Raw genomic sequence first — 14,456 nt, 5'->3', positions numbered from 1 at the left:
TTCAGGATCAAAGATATGGCTGTGAGACAGTAGGAGAGAGATAAGCACAGCTAGACATTCATATAACCTGTCTATCTCAGTACCAACAACAGTCACACAAGCACAGGCTCCTTGCACAAACTGGGGAGTGTGAGGCTCTCCCTCTCCACTCAAATTCAGGTGCTACTTTATCCCTTTTCTTCTTCAGCTCCTGAACTCCCCCTCCAAAGGATAGGCAGATGTGTGATGCCCCAATAAGCCCATGGGTCATGAAGTTGCCATTCATGCTGTGCTTCAGTTAAGGCTTTTACTGGATTGTTCCCTGACAGAGTGAAGATTAGGTCTGTTTTTCTTAAACCAGGAAACATATGCTAATAAAATACATACTGCTTTCTGATCAGCCCCTAATGAAAGACATTATTGAAGAGTGTGGAACAAGCACTTACAGTAATTCATGACAGCACCTATTTGGCTTCTCTGAGAAGCTGTAAACTGCTGCTCTTGGCACCTAATGAGGATGGGCAGCTGATTGCATGTGCAAGAGGAAGAGTGAGAGAGAGAGACAGTCTCCTGGCTTACAAAGGTGCAGCTGTCCTCAATAGGGAGCTGGGGTTGCTTAGCCTGGAGAAGAAGAGGCTCAGGGGAGACCTTATTGCTGTCTACAACTACCTGAAGGGTGGTTGTAGACAAGTGGGGGTTGGTCTCTTCTCCCAGGCAACCAGCACCAGAACAAGGGGGCACAGTGTCAAGCTGCGCCAGGGGAGGTGTAGACTCAAGGTGAGGAGGAAGTTCTTCACCGAGCGAGTAATTCATCATTGGAATGTGCTGCCCAGGGAGGTGGTGGAGTCACCATCCCTGGAGGTGTTCAAGAAGGGATTGGACGTGGCACTTGGTGCCATGGTCTAGTCATGGGGTCTGTGTTGATAGGTTGGACTCGATGATGACTTCTATAGAATGGGCAGGCATCTTCCCTATTGGCTGATGCCAGACATTTAGATCAGAATTCCATATTAGGATTGTACTGCTGAAATTTCATGCAGCTTACATCAGGCTGGGAGGCAGTGCCACCTCGGTGATGGATCAGAATATCGTAAAGAAGATCTGAAAGGTGCGTAGCTACTTGAGTGGTGGGATGAAAATTTGCAGATGACACCAAGTTGGGAACAGATGTTGATCTGTTAGAGGGTGGAAGGGCTCTCCAGAGGGACCTTGACAGGCTGGACAGATGGGCAGAGTCCAACATGATCGCATTCAACAAGTCCAAATGCTGGGTGCTGCACTTTGGCCACAACAACCCCATGCAGAGCTACAGGCTGGGGTCAGAGTGGCTGGAGAGCAGCCAGGCAGAAAGGGACCTGGGGGTGCTGATTGACAGCTGGCTGAACATGAGCCAGCAGTGTGCCCAGGTGGCCAAGAAGCCCAATGGCATCAAGAATAGTGTGGGCAGCAGGAGCAGGGAAGTCATTCTGCCCCTGTACTCAGCACTGGTTAGGCCACACCTCTGTCCTCTTTTGGGTCCCTCAGTTTAAGAAGGGGACATTGAGACTCTTCAATGTGTCCAGAGAAGGTCAACGAGGATGGGGAGAGGCCTCAAGCAAAAGCCCTATGAGGAGATGCTGAGGTAGCTGCGATTGTTTAGCCTGGAGAAGAGAAGGCTCAGGGGAGACCTTATTGCTGTCTACAACTACCAGAAGGGAGGTTGTAACCAGGAGGAGGTTGGTCTCTTCTCCTAGGCAACCAGCACCAGAACAAGAGGACACAGTCTCAAGCTGCACCAGGGGAAGTTTAGGCTTGAGGTGAGGAGAAAGTTCTTCACAGGGAGAGTTGTTGGCCATTGGAATGTGCTGCCCAGGGAGGTGGTGGAGTCACCGTCCCTGGAGGTCTTCAAGAGGGGATTGGACGTGGCACTTGGTGCTGTGGTTTAGTCATGAGGTTGTTACAGTTTGAGCTGGGTGCCCCCCTGCAATATTTACTTCCTGTGTCCAGAAGTCCAGCCCAGAGGGGTGGACACAGGAAATTTTGTAGTATTTCCTAGCACAATCCTTTGCACCACTATAAGATCCAGTGTGGAGTCTAGCACGCTCTCTTTTCTTCCTCCTCCGTCAGCCGGTGACTGGGGGAGATGTCTCCTGGCATTGGGCCTGGCTAGGCCCAAGGCCATGGGGGGGATGGGCAGTCTCAGATCTGGCCAGCTGAGACTAGCCTAGCAGTGGGAGGGGGAAGAAGGAGCCCTGGGGGTCTTGGGTGTACCCTCATGTGGGGATGGGATCTCTCTGGGTCTGTTTTGGGATCTTTCTTTGTCACTGTGCTTTTGGCTTTCTGTAAAAGTTCACTGCTTTCTATTTAAACTTTCCATCACTTTTGCAATCCGTTTGTCTGAGTGTTTATTGTTGCCAGGGGTGGGGAAGGGGGCTGCCTCAACCTAGCACATTCTTGGTGGCGGAGGATGGTTAAAGTGGGCAGGGGGTCTGCCCCCAACCCTTTACATTCTTGGCGAGCCAGCCAGGAGTAGGAGTTGGTTATTGTGGCTACTCTGCAGATCAGATTGCAAAAGATAAGAGAGTTTAAATTTAGTTCTGGGCGTTGTTTTGTTTTTTTGGCAGTTGGGGGCTCATGTGTTGTTGTTGGGGCAATTGTGTTACGTTCATGTGGATTGCAGGGGGACACCTGGTGCGTGGCCGGTGGCACAGAGGCCCTCCTGCTGTTTCAAGCAGGGGTGGTTCTTAACCATCGGAATGGGGGCACCGCTTGAGAATGAGGGACCTGCCCTTCCTCCACCTTTATTCTCTGCGGAGTGGTAGAAGCGGCAGGGAGTAAAGTGGGGGAGGAGCAGTGGCGAGCAGATCAAAGTCAGGTCCGTTCTTGCTGCGGGGTAGGGCCAGCCGCAGCGAGCGGGCGAGCTTGGCTCCCTATGGGCGAACGGGGACTCCAGTTGGAAAGCTGTTCTCAAGGGCCCTGAGGACGTGCTTATGGCTTTTGCTGGAGGAGGCGTTTGAATGCCCGAGGGGTGGAGGCGATTTTGATTCTGTACCGCAGTGATAGAGGTGGCTGGAGCCCTCCTGTATGCTCGGGCGGCGGCGGGCCCGGCCGTGCGCTTGGAGTGGCGACAGCAGTCCCTAGCCGTCCACTTGAGCTGCAGTGGCGGCGGGAGCAGCCGTGCGCTCGGAGCGGCGACGGCGGTCCTGGCCGTGCACTTGGGCTGCGGCGACGGCAGTCCTGGCTGTGCACTTGGGCTGTGCCGGGCCGGCCCTAGTCTCTTCCCCGACTTTTTCGGACGAGTTCCGAAAATGGCGCCTAGCACCTGGCTCCACCTCTCTTCTTCTCAGTAGGTTGTGGTGCAGCCCCTCCCTCTGCCTCAACCTAGCACAGAGGTCTGTGGTGACAGGTTGGACTTGATGATCTTCGAGGTCTCTTCCAACCGTGGTGATTCTGTGATTCTGTGCGGTTCTGAAATGTAGAAGGGTCAGGCAGAAGAAAGAGAAAAGAGACATTTAGGGTAAAGAATAGAATAGAATAGAATAGAATAGAATAGAATAGAATAGAATAGAATAGAATAGAATAGAATAGAATAGAATAGAATAGAATAGAATAGAATAGAATAGAATAGACCTGTCAGCTGCATAGCTCTGGGTTTATACAGCAGGACAGTGGATGGATGAATAGAATAGAATAAACCAGGTTGGAAGAGACCTTCAAGATCATCACGTCCAACCTATCATCCAACACCACCTAATCAACTAACCCATGCAACCAAGCACCCTGTCAAGTCTCCTCCTGAACACCTCCAGTGATGGCGATTCCACCACCTCCCCGGGCAGCCCATTCCAATGGGCAATCACTCTCTCTGTGTAAAACTTCTTCCTGACCTCCAGCCTGAACCTCCCCTAGCGCAGCCTGAGACTGTGTCCTCTTGTTCTGGTGCTGGTTGCCTGGGAGAAGAGACCAACCTCTGCCTGGCTACAAACTCCCTTCAGGTAGTTGTAGTCAGCAATAAGGTCACCCCTGAGTCTCCTCTTCTCTAGGCTAAGCAACCCCAGCTCCCTCAGCCTCTCCTCATAGGGCTTGTGTTCCAAGCCCCTCACCAACTTCATTACCCTTCTCTGGACACGCTCCAGCAACTCAACATCTTTCCTAAACTGAGGGGCCCAGAAGTGGACACAGGACTCAAGGTGTGGCCTAACCAGTGCAGTGTACAGGGGCAGAATGACCTCCCTGCTCCTGCTGGCCACACTGTTCCTGATGCAGGCCAGGATGCCGTTGGCCCTCCTGGCCACCTGGGCTCACTGCAAGCTCATGTTCAGCCTACCATCAACCAGCACCCCCAACTCCCTCTCTGCCTGGCTGCTCTCCAGCCACTCTGACCCCAGCCTGTAGCACTGCATGGGGTTGTTGTGGCCAATGTGTAGAACCTGGCACTTGGATGTGTTAAATCTCATGCCCTTGGATTCTCCCCATCTGTCCAGCCTGTCATGGTCCCTCTGTAGAGCCTCTCTACCCTCCAGCAATCAACTCCTGCCCCCAGCTTGGTTTTGTCTGCAAATTTCCTGATGATCGATTCAATCCCCTCATCCAGATCATCAATAAAGATGTTAAAGAGGATGGGGCCCAGCACTGATCCCTGGGGGACTCTGCTACTGACTGGCTGCCAGCTGGATGTGGCACCATTCACTACCACTCTATGGGCTTGGCCCTCCAGCCAGTTCCTAACCCATTTCAGTGTGCTCCCGTCCAAGCCATGGGCTGACAGCTTGGCCAGGAGTTTGCTATGGGGGACAGTGTCAAAGGCCTTGCTGAAGTCTAGGTAGACTACATCCACAGGCCTCCCCACATCCAGCAGACAGGTCACCTGCTCGTAGAAGGAGATCAGGTTGGTCAGGCAGGACCTGCTCTTCCTAAATCCATGCTGGCTGAGCCTGATCCCTTGGCCATCCTTCAGGTGCTGTGTGATTGCACTCAGGATGACCTGTTCCATGATCTTGCCTGGCACTGAGGTCAGGCTGACAGGCCTATAATTCCCTAGCTCATCCAACCGGCCCTTCTTGTGGATGGGCACCACGTTGGCCAGCTTCCAGTCCTCTGTGACATCTCCAGTGAGCCAGGACTGCTGAAAAATGATAGATAGTGGCTTGGCCAGCTCCTCTGCCAGCTCTCTCAGCACCCTAGGATGGATCCCATCTGGTCCCATGGACTTGTTGGGATCCACGCAGCTGAGCAGATCACCAACTGCCCCATTCTGGAACAGAGGAAAACTATGCTGTTCCCTGGCTCCTTTTGCCAGCTCTGCAGGCCAGCTGTCAGGAAGACATTCTGTCCTGCCAGTAAAAATTGAGGCAAAGAAGGTGTTAAGTATCTCTGCCTTTTCCTCATCCCTTGTCCCAACGTTCCCCTCTGTGTCCACCAAGGAGTGGAGGTTGTCCTTGCCCTCCCTCTTGCTATTAATGTATTTATAGAAGGACTTTTTGTTGTCCTTCACAGCAGAGACCAGTCTAAGCTCCAAATGTGCTTTTGCCTCCCTAATTTTCTTCCTACAAGACCTAGCAACATCCTTAAACATTCCATGGGTTGCCTCACCTTTCTTCCAAAGATGATACATCCTCCTTTTTTCCCCTTAGTTCTATTAAAAGTTCATTACCCATCCAGGCTGGCCATCTGCCCCGGCGGCTCATCTTCCGACACATTGGCACAGCCTGTCCCTGAGCCTTCAACAATTCTTCCTTGAAGCAGGTCCAGCTCTCCTGGACCCCTTTGTTTTTAAGGGCTTTATCCCAAGGAACCCTCTGAATTAGTTCCTTGAGTAGCCTGAAATCCGCCCTCCGGAAATCCAGAGTGGAGGTCTTCTTGCTACCCCTCTTAGCTTGACCAAATACTGAGAATTCAATTATCTCGTGGTCACTGGCCCCTAAACACCCTCCGACCACCACATCACCCACCAACCCTTCCCTATTGGTGAAGAGGAGGTCAAGCATAGCCTTACCCCTGGTAGGCTCACGCTGCACCTGGGATAAGAAGCTCTCCTCCATGCATTCTAAGAACCTCCTAGATCGCCTCTTCTCTGCTATGTTAAGATCCCAGCAGATATCAGGCAGGTTGAAGTCGCCCATGAGAACAAGGTCCGGCGATCTTGAGACAGCCTTAAGCTGCCTATAGAATGACTCATCAACATCTTCCTCCTGGTTGGGTGGTCTATAACAGACTCCAACCAGGATGTCAGCCCTGTTGGCCTTCCCTCTAATTCTCACCCACAGGCACTCAACCTGATGGTCCCTGATCTCCAGCTCAATGGCATCTAGTGCCTTCCTGATGTAAATGGCCACCCCTCCCCCCCTTCTTCCTCGCCTGTCTCTCCTGAAGAGCCTGTAGCCATCAATTGCAGCGCTCCAGTCATATGAGTCGTCCCACCACGTCTCTGTGATGGCAACTACATCATAACTTTCCTGCTGCAGCAAGGCTTCCAGCTCCTCTTGTTTGTTGCCCATGCTTCATGCATTAGTGTACATGCACTTCAGCTGGGCTGCTGGTTTCACCTCTGGCTCTGGCTTATCACCCCGAGGCTCCTGCCTGGGGGGACTGGTTTCAGCCCCTTCCCCCTTCAAAACTAGTACCATATTGGCACAAGATCAGCTGGGTCTGTGAATAAACATAAGCTAGAAGTGAGAATATTAGATTGGTCACACTCTGAAACATATCCAGTGGGAGGAGAAAGCCAAATGGGAACAGATTTAAAGATGGGACTTCTAGAGGGCAGGCTTTGGCATGTTTATGTCACTTGCTGAGAGTCCTGAAGGGCAAAGGAGTCCAGGAAGGCAGGATGTTTTTCAGAAAGGAGCTCTTAGAGGCACAGGACTATCCCCATGGGCTGTCCCTATGTGTTTAAAACTGGTGGGGAAAACAGCCTGCCTGGCTGAACAGGAAGCTTTTGCTGGGTCTTAGGAAAAAGAGGAGAGTTTACCACCCTGGGAAGAAGAGACAGTCTCCTCAAGAAGAGCACAGGGATTTACTTAGGTCACTTCTGTGTTGGGAAAATAGGTTAACCCACTGGTTTGGTTTGACCCATTTTGTTCTGATTCAAGCCATTCAAAGGGGTTGAGTGTGCCTTCAGTTTAGGCTGGATGTTAGGAGGAGGTTCTTCATAGAAAGAGTGATTGGCCATTGGAATGGGCTGCCCAGGGAAGTGGTGGAGTCACCACCACTGGAGGTATTTAGGAAGAGACTGGATGGGGTGCTTGTTGCCATGGTTAGTTGATTAGATAGTGTTGGATGATAGGTTGGACTCGATGATCTCAAAGGTCTCTTCCAACCTGGTTAATTCTATTCTATTCAGTAAGTTTGCAGATGACACTAAGCAGGAGTGTTGATCTGTGTAAGGGGCAGGAAGGCTCTACAGAGAGATCTGGAGAGGTTGGATCAATGGGCTACATTCAGTGGCATAAGGTACACTAAGGCCAAGTGCTGGGTCCTGCACTTCAGTTGCAACAAGCCCATGCAGTGCTACAGCCTTGGGGATGAGTGGATGGAAAGCTGCCTGGCAGAAAAGGACCTGGGTGTGTTGGTTGACAGCCAGCTGAGCATGAGTCTGCAGTGTACTCAGGTGGCCAGGAAAGCCAACAGCATTCTGGCCTGTATCAGAAATGGCATGGGCAGCAGGAAAGAAGAATTTCTTTACTGAAAGAGTGGTGAGGCATTGAAACAGGCTGCCCAGGGAGGTGGTGGAGTTCACCATCCTGGGAGGTGTTCACGCACAAAAAAACCTAGATGTGGCACTTCAGGACACAGGACACAGTCACTTCAGGAGACGTTAGGTAGAAGTTTGATCTTCTATCCAACAAATCTTTCCCAGCCTTAATGATTCTATGATTCTGTGGGATATGGTACATTTATAAAATGAATAAGCAGAGGTAGCTGCTCTACTAACAAGGGCCTGGGTTCTGTCAGCCAAGGGAGTACTTTCTCTGCTGTGTCTCTGAATGTGGCTGTGCTTTTACCTTCTCTGAATTCCTGGAGGATATGAGGGGCCTGCCAGTGCATATGGGGTTGATCCCTTTGCCAAAATACAGAGAGGAAGAATCAAATCTGGGGTGTTCAATTGCAACATCAAATACAAACCATCTTCCTCTACTATGCCCTGTGGTGCCAAGGTAGCATCAAGGACCAGAATCTTAATCCACTGGTGTGTATCAGAAAGTGGATGGGAATAAGTGGGAGAGAAGGGCCAGATTTATGGCATATTTTTCCATCATTGTGAAAAATACTGAAGCCTCATGTTCAGGAGAGATTCATAAGATTCCCTGTCCATCCCTCCCTCCTGCCCCTGTTTCTGAACATTTTTCATTTCTCTTTTCCCAAGAAAATTGCAGTGATGATATTTCTACCCATGTTACTTATCTTATGGTGTCTCATTCTCCAGCAATGGAGAATAAGTCTGTCCCTTGGATAATTTGCTCTCAATCTTTGAGAGCATAAATTCTGACATGCATAAATCCTGTCATCATCTTTTCCTTTTCTGATTGGTTGTTGGGGGTTTTGATTGTGGTTTGGAGGTTGGGTTTTTTGTATTATTATTTAAGAAGTCCACGGCACCTAGACTCTTTGAAATTACCTCTCTGCAAGGCATCCTGTAGCTTGGGAGTGTAGTTTGGGCAGAAATTGAGGGCAATACACATCTACTGAGGCAGCAGGATATTTTGTGTTGCAGGGCCCTGTGTCATCCCAAGAGTTGTTACCCGTGCCACAACTGAGCTCAGACCCTTTCAGACCCTCAGATGGGGTGCCTGGGACTATCTTTCCTGGCCATTATCAGTTTAAGGCCACAGACACTGCCAGTCCTGTCATGCTGTATGATTTTTGTCCCGTCTCTGTGAACAATATGCCATTTGGAAGGGAGCAGTGTGTCTTAGCTGGACGTTGTTGGGATGAGTTTGTGGCAGTTGCAGCCACAGGGGAAATCTAACAGGAGATGTTCCCTGCAGCCCCTTAGGACAGAGCTCTATAATGTGTCCAGTACTGGTGGCAAACAGGCTGAACGGGTGAAAATAGGAGGCTCTTTCACATCTTGAGTGGAATTGACTGTCAGAAGAAAAGTGCTCTTCTGCTGCTGCCACCTTCTTCAGGCCCCTGGACCATGCTCAAACAGGATGTGTGTGCTTGATAAGAAAATGGGCAGCTTGGCTGAAACTGGATGTTGTTCTAGGCATGAGAGATATGCATGCCCTTGCACCTGCTGTTGCAAGAGCACTTTAATTGCTGATTACTTGAAAAGAGCAACCCACCAGCTACACAGGCAGCTGAAGATTATTTTGTCCACATTATTGTGTCATATTTTGTTCAGATGTTTTAGAGATATGTTTCCTGCACTCATGGCTCCTGGCCTCATGCACATGTGCTCTCCAAAGTGTCCTGACACAGGTGAAAGAGGAGTGTTGAAGGAGTTCAGGCTAGCAACCCACCTGCATGTATGCTAGAGACAGCCTTTGTATGTCATGCTCCTCTGCAGAGCTGTAGAGGGAATGAGGAAGAACCTGCTGGAGGGAAGGAAGCTGTAGGGCCACACCAGCCTGCCTTTGTCTGTCTCCTCTCCTTTCAGAGAGACCAGCATGGCAGGGATGGGAGCCAGGAGCTTTCCCAGTGGTCCACATCTGCAGTTACCAGATGAGGATGGAGTGGGAGTGCAGGCAGCTACCCCTGACTCATTTGGGCTGCAGGAAAGAACAGCCATGGGGAATTAGAATGAGGCTGAGAGAAAAAGGAGAGTGAGTGAGCATGTGTGGAAAGGATTTGGAGGAGAGATTCTGGAAAGCTCATGCCCTGACCTGAGAAGTTGCTGAAGAAATGGGACAAAATAAGGAGTGAATAGCACTGCTAGGAAGCTGGATGCCCATAGAGCAGTTCCTTTGCTCTGATCAACTTGCTGGGAAAGCAACATGATTTCAATGTACTTTTTTTCTATCTGATATTTGGAACAATTCCTTGGACTCAGTGATGAAACAGGTTTTCTTTCTAATTTCTCACTCAAGCAAGCATGCACAGCTGCTTAATGTGCAGCTGATTGTGAGGCCACATGTGTGGCTATGCAGGTCACACAGAGTCCCAACACAGGTAGGTTGAGAATTCATTGTGCTGTTTAACAGGACTACAACATTAACTGCTAACAAATGTGTTTATTAATATCATTTGGCATTTTTATGTTTGTTAGTTGACAAATTGCCTGTCTTAAACATCATTCCATCCGAAAACAACATCCTTTTTTGCTGTAATAGTCCACATAATAAGAAAATGTGAATGTGGTGGTGTAATCACAGAATCACCAAGGTTGGAAGAGACCTCAAAGATCATCAAGTCCAACCTGTCATCACAGACCTCGTGACTAAACCATGGCACTTGCTTTGGACCTCACTGCTGTGGGGGAATGGAATGGAATCAGGGAGAAAGGGTAGTGTGACAACCTGCTTTTCTCTCTGACGCTCTTGGTGTGTTCCTGAATGGTGGGACAAGCACTCTCTAAGCACCACAAGACAGCCCAGATAAGATAGGGGAGTGGGCAGACAGTACCTACCAACAGAGTGTAACAGTAAGGAACATGAAAGGGCAGACCTAGTTTGCAAATCCTGGAGACTCAATGGCTAAATACATATCAGCATGTGAGTGTACTCTCCCTTGGTTGTTAATACTACTTACAAGTGGCAGGGAAGGGCGACAGGTTGCAAACTCTGCATGTTGCTACATACACCCCATATAGGGCTAGTTTTGTCCTTTGTAAGGTGTTCTTAGTCAACCTGTTCTGCAGGAACGTTCTCCCATCTGCAGCCTGTTTGATATTTGCAGCCAGCTGGCAGAAAATGTGGATTTGTTTGGTTTTTCCTTTCCCATCCACTTCCTCTGATTATTGGAAATAAAGAGGGAGAAGGCAGAGATGAGGCTGTGTGTTGCACTGTGCTTTTCTTCTGGCCCTACTGGCAGCATCCTGAGCCTGGTGATGAATGAGCTTGTTGCGTGAGAACCTTCACTGAGGCTTCAGCACCTCTAATAAGGTGGCCAGCATTTCACTATCCTCTGTGCCCGTCTGTCCTTTATTAACTGCACCACAGCAATATTAAGCTGGAGCACTGGGCTAGTGTTATCAGGAGGAAGGAGGCTGAAGAGGAAATGGAGGGAAGAATGTACCAGGGTAGGCTGGGAGAAGAGCATGCACAGAACAGGAGTCTTAGGGCAGCAGCCAGTGATTGAAGTGGAGAACTGACAAAAGAATTCCTGCTGGACACATGTATGCAGTTCTGCACAGACCTGCTGCTGGCAATGGAGGAGGCAAAGGATGTTTAGGGAGAGGGAAGCAGAGCCAGACCTCAGAAGTAATGTCTGTGTGTTGGACCTGTGCTGCCGATTGCAAGCCGAGACCTGCCTCGTGTGCACAGAGCGAGCAGCTGGCTGAAGCTGCTTTCTTTTTCTCCCTTGCACTAATTTTGTGGCCTTTAAACTGTTCTGGCAGCACATATGACCCTTTTTGCTGATCACTGTAACTTACTCAGAGGAGACTTTTGGCCCATGCTACTTTTCACCTAGCAGAACCGATCTTTCCAAAGGCATTCTGGGCCAGTGTGGTGGGTTGAAAATTCCCCCTCAACATTAAATTTTCCAGACCAGCTCAGCTGGAAGCTAATGAAAGCTGTATTACAAGCAAAACTACAATCTACAATGGAATGCAGTGAATGTGTACAAAATATGTAGTATTTACAACTAATGAACAGCACAAGGACACGCATGGCCAAAGGTCATAGGGGAAGGTCATAGGATCAATAAGGCTGGAAAAGACCTCAGAGATCATCAAGTCCAACCTGTCACCCAACACCTCATGACTACTAAACCATGGCACCAAGTGCCACATCCAGTCCCCTCTTGAACACCTCCAGGGATGGTGATTCCAACACCTCCCTGGGCAGCACATTCCAATGGCTAACAACTCTCTCTGTGAAGAACTTTCTCCTCACCTCAAACCTAAGGTTCCCCTGGCACAGCTTGAGACTGTGTCCTCTTGTTCTGGTGCTGGTTGCCTGAGAGAAGAGACCAACCCCCTTCTGGCTACAAGCACCCTTCAGGTAGTCGTGGAATCCTCTAAAATGATAGCTTCTGCCTCCCTGCACCCCCTTATCTGCCTGTACATAAAAGGGATAAGAGAATAGAGCAGAGAGGTGTTAGACTTAGCCAAAACAGTGCAGCCAAAGTCAAGCAGAAGTGAGTTAGTATCTATCCCAGAGCAAAGAAGTGAGAGAAGAGAGTATTTACATTAGTAGCTTAAGTCTGTTATCTTTCCAATGGGATTGCTTAGAATTATCATTATTTTCCTTTTTACACCAAGTAGTGATTTATTTACATTTTACTACTTTCTGTTCAAGATCTGTGACAAATTTTAAAAGCCTAAAGCTACCACAGTCACTTCTGTTATGATCCCAGAACTGTAGGGGCTATAGTGAGGATGTGCAGAGAGCAGCCCTGCTGGCAGCCATTTGCCATGTCTGTCCACAGCATAGAGAGAATACACAGGAGACAGGAAGAGTTGGATTTGAAGTATTTGGTGAAGGTAAAAGACCCTCACAAAAATTTTCCCCTTTGCTCCAAGAGGAGGTTTGTGCTGGGCCCTAGCTGTCCCTTTCCCATTACCTAGTGATCCAGGTCTCTTCTGGGAAGCAGGACAGTTGTGATCCGTGACCTATATATGTGCTTTTATTCATTTGTTTCACAGCCAAACCTGGGTGGCAGACAGCTATTTACTTGGTTAAACCCATGTGCCCCTGAGGACAGATTCAGTTTGGGGAGATCTAAAGCTTTGCAGTCCAGACTGGACGCTGATTTCTTGCTGTGTCCTGGATTAGGTGATGTGGGAGAGTAGGTGGTTTGATACTGCTCCCAGAGGCTTTAGATACCCAAATTCCACCTAACTCCCAGCAGAGGTGGAATTTGCACTGTCTGAATCTCATGCTTAGGTTTCTCTCTGACTCTCCATTTTGTTTCTCTTCTAAAGGTTATGTCTAGACAAGGGAAATGGCTCCTGACCTCCTCCTATTTACTAGCTGCCTTAACAGCACCTTAACTCATGGCAGCTTGTGGGGAGGAGATGCCACCAGCCTCTACCAGTCAGATTCAACTCCCCAAAAAGCCCTGTGCCAGTAGCTGTACTGCTCTGTGGCCCCTCTTCTTCCAGAGAATTGAGGGTCCAAGTGCTAAGTGATCCCAGGTGAGACTGCTGCCTCTGGGAGCAAGCTCAGCTCTTGTTTGGTAGAGCAGCAGAGTGGAGGGCTGGCAGGTGGAAGGGCTGAGCACTAGCCATGCCAGTTGGATCAGCACCCAGCTTGCATGCATGAAGATGGAGTGCTGCTGATAATGAATGAATCCTGGCAGCATCCCAATGCCAAGTTCGTGCTTGGTTCCCAGAGGCTCTGCCCTGGTCCAGCCCACTACCTCACAAGAAGGCAAGGAGCTGCAGAAAGGCACCAGAACAGTTCCTGGCCCTCTAATCTGTTCTGTCTGGCAGGAGGGGGTGGATGCAGAAGACAATTCCTCAAGCAGCTTGCACCCTGATCTATTTAGGTGCAAGGATTCCCCTTAGGCAGAATTTGTAAGGCAGGTACAAAGTTGTTCATAGTGAGAACCACAGGTTCCTAGGCTCAGGCCCTGCCACAACACAGTACCATGGCAGAATCTGGTCTCACACTGCCCCATTGCTTGGGAGCACTGTCCATATTGTGGCCAGATCAACTCAGGTGAGAAGCACCAATTGTTGAGTCCTGGCCATGCTGGAAATGAACAGGGTTGTTGCATGGAATGCTCTCCAGCAGCAGCTGTTGTTTCTGAGTTTAAGCTTACAGTTATGTACCTTAGAGCTAGAGGCAGACAAAGAGATTGCTTGTTTTTACCAAGTGCCACATCTGCATTGCTCTTCTGCCTTGCATTGCTGATGGCCTTCACTCCTGCCATGTCTTCATTCCATCTTCTTGCCCTACACTGTCCAGAATGACAGAGTTGCTGTAAACCTTCCTCCCTGCATCCCTCTTCCAGTAATCCTGTAACTTCAGAGTTAATGACAAACACTGAGCCTGCTTATCAAGAGAATTGCCTTTGTGATGAAACCTGTCAGCACAGCGAATGTATCAGAGGCAGGGGAAAGCTTAGTATCTGGGACAGTGAATGCTGGGCCATGGAAAGCCCTGCCAAAAATCTTTCTGCTAGGACCAGCATTGCCAACATATCTTACCACAAAGATCCAGGCTCCACACAGCAGCAGGCAACAAATTGTATCTTCACAATGCAATCCTTGTTCTTGTCCTTCTCCCACCAAGCAAGTACGACTGTGGGCAGGGATGTTTCACTGACATACATAATTCATCATCTTTAGTGGTGATGATTTTGACAATGGTATTTTTCCCATTGTTTTCTTGACATTTCCCTGCTGCCTTCGCTAACTGAATGTTCAGGTTTTATGGATCAACTCA

At 49.3% G+C, this 14,456-nt stretch overlaps 1 protein-coding gene across 4 annotated transcripts in view; it reads left to right on the top strand.

Annotated features, from left to right (window-relative positions):
* Positions 1–14,456, top strand: part of MDGA1 (MAM domain containing glycosylphosphatidylinositol anchor 1) — a 198,946-nt gene that overhangs the window by 132,444 nt on the left and 52,046 nt on the right. The window lies entirely within an intron of this gene.

The sequence above is a fragment of the Melanerpes formicivorus genome, unplaced genomic scaffold (assembly GCF_026170545.1).
Source record: "Melanerpes formicivorus ecotype bairdi unplaced genomic scaffold, bMelFor1.0.p_v2 SCAF_2, whole genome shotgun sequence".
NCBI classification, from domain to species: domain Eukaryota; kingdom Metazoa; phylum Chordata; class Aves; order Piciformes; family Picidae; genus Melanerpes; species Melanerpes formicivorus.
The sequence above is the reverse complement of the archived record's forward strand: the minus strand, read 5'-3'. Positions and strand labels throughout refer to the sequence as shown.